Source organism: Prionailurus viverrinus, chromosome D4, assembly GCF_022837055.1.
Source record: "Prionailurus viverrinus isolate Anna chromosome D4, UM_Priviv_1.0, whole genome shotgun sequence".
In the NCBI taxonomy this organism is placed as follows: Eukaryota; Metazoa; Chordata; class Mammalia; order Carnivora; family Felidae; genus Prionailurus; species Prionailurus viverrinus.
Window position 1 is genome coordinate 89,774,355 of NC_062573.1, and position 7,842 is coordinate 89,782,196.

Consider the following 7,842-nt stretch of genomic DNA (forward strand, 5'->3'; position numbering starts at 1 on the left):
AACATTCCCGTCTGCAGAGGGGTCCAGCTGCCCGTGGTGAACGGTGGATGGGTCTCCGGACCCAGAGCACTCCACAGGCCTAGCCCTCAGGCCTGACTACCCTCCCCTCCTGCTGCAGGGAGCCCACATCCCCCCCTTCCCCCCAACCCCCACCTGGGACTTCCCCCAGCAGACAGGACCCGCCCTCCCTCCGCAACGCACCCCCCCCCCCCAAGGCCCCGGGCTTCTCTCCTGAGCCTCCAGTGTCCCCTTTGCTGCTAGGGGTGTGGGACACCTGCACCTTGTCTTTTCCCTCGAGGGGCTCTGGGGCACCCACCCGGTCGGGCCACCACGATTTAAACCCCCAACTTGCCACGTTGAACATCGGCCGCTTCTGGAGCCTTTAAAATACATTCTGCGCATTTCCACGGACGCTCCCAGGTGGCGAGCTTACGGGATGCGGAACAGAGTGGGGTGAGGCTGTCTTCCTTCTTCACCTCACCCCTACCCTGGGAACCTGGCGTCCACGGTGGATCCCGTTCCAGCTTTGGGCTGGGGACGGGCCCACGTCCCCAGCAGGGACACAGGTCCCCAAGGGCTCTGCCTCTGCAGGGGGTGGGTGGCGGTCTCTGGAGCGTCTAGGATGAGAGGGGATGCTGGAGAATGGAGGCCCCTAAAGCTTAAGGGGAGCCGGTGGCACCCCGAGCGCCTAACAAATGCTTAAGAGGAAAGGCATCCTGGGAAGCCTTGTCTGGAAGGCACATGCTGTGGGGTGTCAGTTACACTGGGTGCTAGAGACCCAGGCTCAGGCCAGTGCCAGCTCTTCCTGGCAGCGGTGACATCCCCTCTCGGAGCCCCCGTGTCCTGATCTGTCAGACGAGGATGACAGTGATCCCTGTGAGGACATGCATGACCCCGGGGCGCCCTCCGTTGGGGAGCCTGGTGTAAGGTCTGTGCCCGAGGATGTCACCCTGGCATCCTGGACGGACCCCTCTGAGGGAGCCCACGAGAGCGGAGCTGGGGGCGGGGTTGGGAGGAGGCTGTGAATCCTCAGGAACCCGCCATCCCCCCACTGTTTCTGGAGAGAGCCTGGGGGCGGGGACCGGGGGTGGGGGAGACGAGGGGACAGCTTCCAGAGCCCCAGCGATGCAACCGGAAAGTATGGGTGTGTTGTCGCATGGGTATAGGGACCGCACTCCTGTGACCCAAGCCAATACCTGCTTCCTCTTTTTTTTTCCTGGTGAATTTTAAGAAGTGGTGTTTGAATGGTAAACCAAGCCTGCGTGCCCGGGATAAACCCCGGGGGTCACGACGCAGTACCCTTTTCTAAATACTGCTGGATTGGACTGGATAAAGATCTTGTTAAGGATTTTTGCCTCTAGAGCCACGAGGGCCGTCCTTGATCTGTCTGTGTCCGCTTGGGCCATCAGGGTAACGCTGACCTCGTCTATTTTTCCGAGAGGCTGTGCAGAATCAACATTTTCCTCTTTACCCCTCAGATCTCAGGCCTCCCCTTCATTCCTAACCTCTCCGGAACCACCTGTCAGTGGAGCTGACATTCAGTTCACGACTGACTCTGGGAGAGGAGGGGAGGGGAGGGGAGGGGACTTAGCCCTATTTTACAGGCGAGAAGACTGAGGCTCAGAGAAGGAAAGTCGTTTCCCCGAAGTCACTCAGCTAGGATGTGGCACAGCCAGGATTGGAGCCCAGGCCTCAGAGCAGAGAAGCCCTCTGGAAAACAGAAGGGCAGGGCGCCCCCCAGCGTCGGGGCAAGGTTGCCGGCAACGGGTGGGTTGGCTTTTCGTATTATTATTTATTGACATCTAGTTGGTGCACAATAGTTGTATTAGCTTCAGGTGTGCCACTTTTTTATTTAATTTTTTTTTTTTGAGAGAGAGCGAGAGCGCACGTGACAGAGAGAGTGGGGAGAGGGGCAGCCACGCCCAGCGCAGAGCCCGACGTGGGGCTTGATCCCACGACCGTGAGATCGTGACCCGAGCCGAAATCAAGAGTCAGACGCTTAACCGAGTGTCTGCCCTCCAAGAGGCGAGGCAGAGGCCTGAGGACAGGTGCCCTCAAGGTGGCTCGGCCCCAAAGGTGTAGGCCAGAGAATCGCCCTCCTGGGTTTCCTCGGTAAAGGTCACTTGATTGGAGGGCCAAGGCGGGAGTGGGGGCCAAGCTGGAGTTGGGCTGGGCAGGCCGGTGTGGAGGAAAGAGCACACACATGGGAGTCAGACAGATCTGGCTTCAAATTCTGGCCCTGACGAATCACTGAGCCCTCTGAGCCTCAGTGTTGCCCTCCATAAAATGGGGCTGAGGCTGGCCGTGCACAGGTGTGAGCATTAGAGAGAGCCCCCAGCTGAGGCCTGAGAAGGAAAGAATGAGCTGCCTGGGCCACCGTGCCCCTGGAGAGGACCACGCGTGCTCCCTGGGCCCTCAGGGGCGGGGCAGGACGCTAGGGGCTTGGCTGGGCAGGTGTCGGTCGGGAGCTGGGGAATCTGGAGGTGGGCGTGTGCCTGTGTCATGGTGGGACCAGTGCGGGCTGGCCTCTGGCATGGTTTGCCTAGACCCCGGGGTGGGGGTGCACAGGGCAGGGCCGGGTGTACAATCACCTGCAACCTTCTCCATGGCAACCGCAGAGCTTCAGGGATTCTGTGCTCCTGGTCACCGTGGTTCAAATCCCGGGAGAGGGATGAACCCCACTCCAGCCCCAGAAAAGGGACAAAACAGCTGTTCTGTCTGTTGAGGATTTGGGGATGGGGTTGGCGAGGGTGGGGGGACAGAGGGACAGAGCTGGGTGTGAAGACTGGGGCCGCCACCTAGGAGGGGGTGGGCAGGGCCTGTGGCTGGGACTCAGAGACCTTGCTGGCTCTGGGGCTGTGCCCGCTCTGCCCCGGGGAGGGGCTGCACCTCCAAGTCCAAGTTCACAGGTGAGAGAGGCCGCTGGGAGCCGGCTTGGGGACAAGCCCTGGGGGGGGGGGGGGTGGACCAGAGCACTGGTCTCATCACGGTTACAATGAGGCTCTTGGGCGCCCAGATGCTGCAACCCCACCATGGAAAGAGGTGGCCCTGGGGCACGTCTGTCCCTGTGATGCTTCTGTGCGCTCACGCAGGCACAGAGACGTGTGACAGACACGCACAGGTGCCAGCCTGGGCCATAGCTCAAGCCCGGGCGTCCAGAGTGCCTACCACACTCGCCCGACTCGCGAGCCAGCGGGAGGCGGGAAAGGTCACTCATGTTATATTCAAACTCAGGTTGCCCTTATGGTTTTCTTTTCCTACGAAAAGGATATACGTTCACGCTGGGGGAAATGGAAAGACGGGCACGAAGAAAATAGCCTTTCAGTTCATCTTGGCGTCATGTTGCCTTGAGATGACCCTTAACGAGACCGTGCCCTGTGCCATCCACCTGAATTGTCACACACACACACGCACACACACACACACGCACTTCAAACCAAGCAGAATGGCACATATTCTTTTCATAATCTGCTCTTTTATTTCATCGGATGTCACGGACACGTCTCTGGGGCAGGCACGTCTCCGGATGCCCTCCCAGTGTCCCACAGAGCCGTCAGCTGCACACATCACTTCCTCTTTTTTTTAACTTTTTTCGTTTTCATTCCAGTATAGTTAACGTGCATCCATTTTCTTTCTTTCTTTTTAATGTTTATTTATCATGGAGGGAGAGCGCAAGCGGGGGAGGGGCAGGGAGAGAGAGAGAGAGAGAGAGAGAGAGGGAGACATAGAATCCGAAGCGGGCTCCAGGCTCCGAGCCGCCAGCACAGAGCCCGACGCTGGGCTCGAACCCACAGACCGCGAGACCATGACCTGAGCCAAAGTCGGACGCTTAACCGACTGAGCCCCCCAGACGCCCTGCCATGCATCTGTTTTCTTAGCCAGGCCTCTCTGAGTACCTATTGCTTGATTAGGCTCCTGGAGGTTTCTCGCGGCTGTAAACCACGTTCCCGTGAAAACTTGCGCCATCGTCGGGCACATCTGTGATTTTCGCCTCACGGGACATTCCCAGGGGCGGGAAGGAGCGAACAAAGCCTCGTCGGCACAGGGTGGGGGCCTCCGAGCCAGGCGGCCCTGTCCTGAGACCCCGCTTTTCCGCTCTCCGGAGGGGTCGTCAGCATTGCAGAGCTGCAGATAAATCAAGGGTGACGATGACAGTCCCCACTGCCCGAGGATCTGGGGAGGAACTGATGACGCATGCAACGTGCTCTGGCGGACAGAATAACGGCCCCCCAGGGACATCCACGTCCCAGTGCCCAGAATCCGACATTAGATGGCCCTGGGAATTAGGGCAGCAGACGGAATCGGGTTTGCTAATCAGCTGACCTTAACTAGGGACATAACCTGGCAGGTGGGCCCGTTGCAATCACACGAGTCCTGAAAAGTAGAAGGGGGCGGAAGGAAGGCCAGAGCGCGCAACGTGGGGGCTCAGCCTGCTGGCCTGGAAACTAGGGGAAGGGGCTCTAGAAGCCGGGAAAGGCAAGGAAACCAATGCTCCGCTGGAGCCCCCAGAAGTAACCAGACCTGCCACACCTTGAACTTAGCCCAAGGAGGCTGTGGACCTCTGACCCTCCAGACGGTAAGACAATAAACTGGTGGTACTTTAAGCTCCTGAGCTCGAGGTGCTCTGTTATGGCAGCGATAGGGACCTCGGCCCGGTGCCTCACTCGGGCCCGCCCCGGGCCCCCCCCACCCCCCGCTGCTGTGTCCATTGGACTCGCTGCCCCTGTCCCAGAATCAATGCCACCCATCAAATCTGAGGTCTCTGGGATCACGCAGCCCAGCAGCCCCTTCACAAATGGGGATACTGAGGCCCAGTGAGGCTGTCAGGGCCACACCAGGTGCCCAAGGCACCTCGTCCCCAGGCTCCTGGCTCCAGGCAGAGCCGCAGGGGGCCTGAACTCACCCCTTCCTGCCCTGAGCGCTCTGAACTGTTAAGTTCCCCTCCATGTTGTCCGAGCCCTTTCCCGAAGTCGCTGGTGGCCGGGCGCCCCCCCCCCCCCCCAGCCTGGAACGTTGGCCTCCGTTAGAGTTGTAATTTGTCAAAATAAAGGGCAGGATCTTGGGGTTTCTGAAGATCCCCCCAACAACTATTTTCTGGCCACGGTGGGGCTGGGGTGGCAGGAGCCCTCTCCAGGAAACACGCCAGCGTGGGTATCACGGGCTGAGTTGTGTCCCCTGCCGCCAGAAACAAGACACCGAAGTCCTAATCCCCCCGGACCTCGGAACGTGACTGCATTTGAAGCCGAGGCCTTAATGATGGGCTTGAGTGAAAAAGAGGTCATGAGGGTGGGCCCCAATCCAGCAGGCAGGTGCCGCACAAGAAGAGGAAATTTGGACACAGACACAACAAAGGAAAACCATGTGAAGACACAGGAAGAAGACGGGGTCTAGCAACCAAGGAGAGGGGGCTTTGATCTTGGACTGCAACCTCCAGAACCGTGAGTGGATAAGTTTCTACTGTTTCAGCCCCGCCGCCCCCCGCCCTAAGGCAGCGCTGGGACACTGATGCAGCGAGCTTATCAGGTCGGCTGGCTCTCCCCTATCGGCACAGGAAGAGCGAGCCTCGGGGGAGACGGAGACACGCGCCAGGCTGGGGCGGGTCTGGAGCGTGGAGCCCTGCTCTGCGACCGGGCCTGCCCCACCCTGCCGGAGGGGCCGAGATACTTCTGGGCAGCGCGGGGAGAGCACTGTCCGGGGAGCCGCCCCGGAGGTTCTGGCGCGTCTGTAGACCCTACCACGGTGTCCTGAGCCCCTGCCCAGGGGAAGCTGAGGAAAGCGGTATGGCATGACGTCCCCGTGTCCCCGGGCCCTTCCCCGCTCGGGGAAAACTCCGCAAGGGGCAAGCAGAGGGACATCGGGAGTTAGGAAAATGCACGGACTCCCGGATCAGCTGCCATCTGGCTCCAGGACGAAAGTGAACATCTGGCCATTAGAGCGTTTATGTAACCCACGTGTGAGCACACGTGTCTGGGCGCGGGCTGGTGCCCAGGCCGCGCGCCACCCCCCCCCCGACTTGGCCCCGTGTGTGAAACGGGCCTCATAATAAGAGGGCTGTTGTGGGGGACCGGATGATGCGGGACCACGATGCCTGGCATGAGGTCAGAGCTCAGCGAGCCCTCCCCGTGCCCCACAGAGCTCGCGCACTCGGGCACGTGTGCGCACACACGCACGCACACGTGGCTGGCTGGCTGGCCGGCCTCGGCTTTCTCCCATGTGAAAGTACACGCGGGACATCTCTCAGCTGGCTTCCGGCCTCACTATTCTGTAACCTGCACCTACGTAGGAAACGGTGCCCACCCAGGCTCACACACTGTGACTCTTCTACACCTGCATTCTGATGGGCATATTTGCATATGTGGCCCTGCTTGTGTTTATACACACGCGCGTGTGCCCTTGCACAGAGGCACACACGCACACACACATATCTCTATGGATCAGGCTTGCCAGATTCAGCAAATGAAAATATAGGCTGCAGGGGGCGCCTGGGGGGCCCAGTCGGCGTAAGTGTCTGACTCTTGGTTTCTGCTCAGATCGTGTTCTCGCAATTCTTGGGTTCGAGCCTCGTGTTGGGCTCTGCGCTGACGGCGAGGAATCTGCCTGGGATCCTCTCTCTTCCTCTCTCTCTCTCTCTCTCTGGCCCTCCCCTGCTTGTGCTCTCTCTCTCTCTCTCTCTCTCTGTCTCAAAATAAGTAAGTAAACTTTGAAAAAAAAAGAGCAACATGCCTTATTTTAAAACATATATAGGTGGGGGCGCCTGGGTGGCTCGTCGGTTAAGCGTCCGACTTCGGCTCAGGTCATGATCTCACAGTCTGTGGGTTCGAGCCCCGCATCGGGCTCTGTGCTGACAGCTCGGAGCCTGGAGCCTGCTTCCGATTCTGTGTCTCCCTCTCCCTCTGGCCCTCCCCTGCTCATGTTCTGTCTCTCTCTGTCGCAAAAATGAATAAAAACATTTAAAAAATAAATTAAAAAATATAAAAATAATAAAAGGCAACTGATCTATGTTTAAAAAAAAACATAGGTGCAATATTTGGGACATACTTAATACTAAAACACTGTTCACTTATTCAAAGTTCAAATTCACCGGGGTGTCCTATATTTTCTCTGGCAACCCTAATGTGTATAGGTCTGTGCACGCACACACACACACACACACACACACACTTTTACTCACGAAGACAGCAGGGTCCCCACGCCCAGCCTAGAACATGCCATCTCGTCTCCCCACCGGAATTTCCAAGGCCTTCCTGCGTCTCATAATCGAACCCACAGCTGTCCCCTGGCCACGGTGCAGCTCCGGGCCCCCCGTCCCTGAGGTCAATAGCCCGGCCCAGGTCTAGGCCTGCTGGTGGGAAGGGAGCACTTCCAGCCGGAGAGAGGTCCAGTTGGGGTCAGAGATGTAATCTGAGCCCCCTGAGGCCCAGCGTGGCCTCTTCTCCACCCGGTGCTGCAATCCCCTGGTGGTAGAGAGTCAGCACAAGGGGGTCCTGAGTCCCTCATTCCTCAACTCAGATCCTTTGGTGCAGAGAGAGGAGTCCGGGGAGGGGGGGTGGGGGGCGGGGGAGGACCCAGACCTACCCCTCCCCGTGTGACCTGGGTGGCCACCCACCCCCACCCCCCTTTAGAAGAGAGGAAGTCTAGTCCCGAGCCCCACAGCCCCAGGCCAGCGGATGTGGGAGCAAACATTTTTTGGTTGTTCCTCTGAGACATTTTTGTATGCATTCATAAAAATATAGATGTGTTTTGACAAAAAGCGACCGTACCCTATAGTTTTGTGACCTACTTTTTTCATTTCCTAACATAGTGCGAATATCTTCCGGCGTCAATAACTAAACATCTACCTCT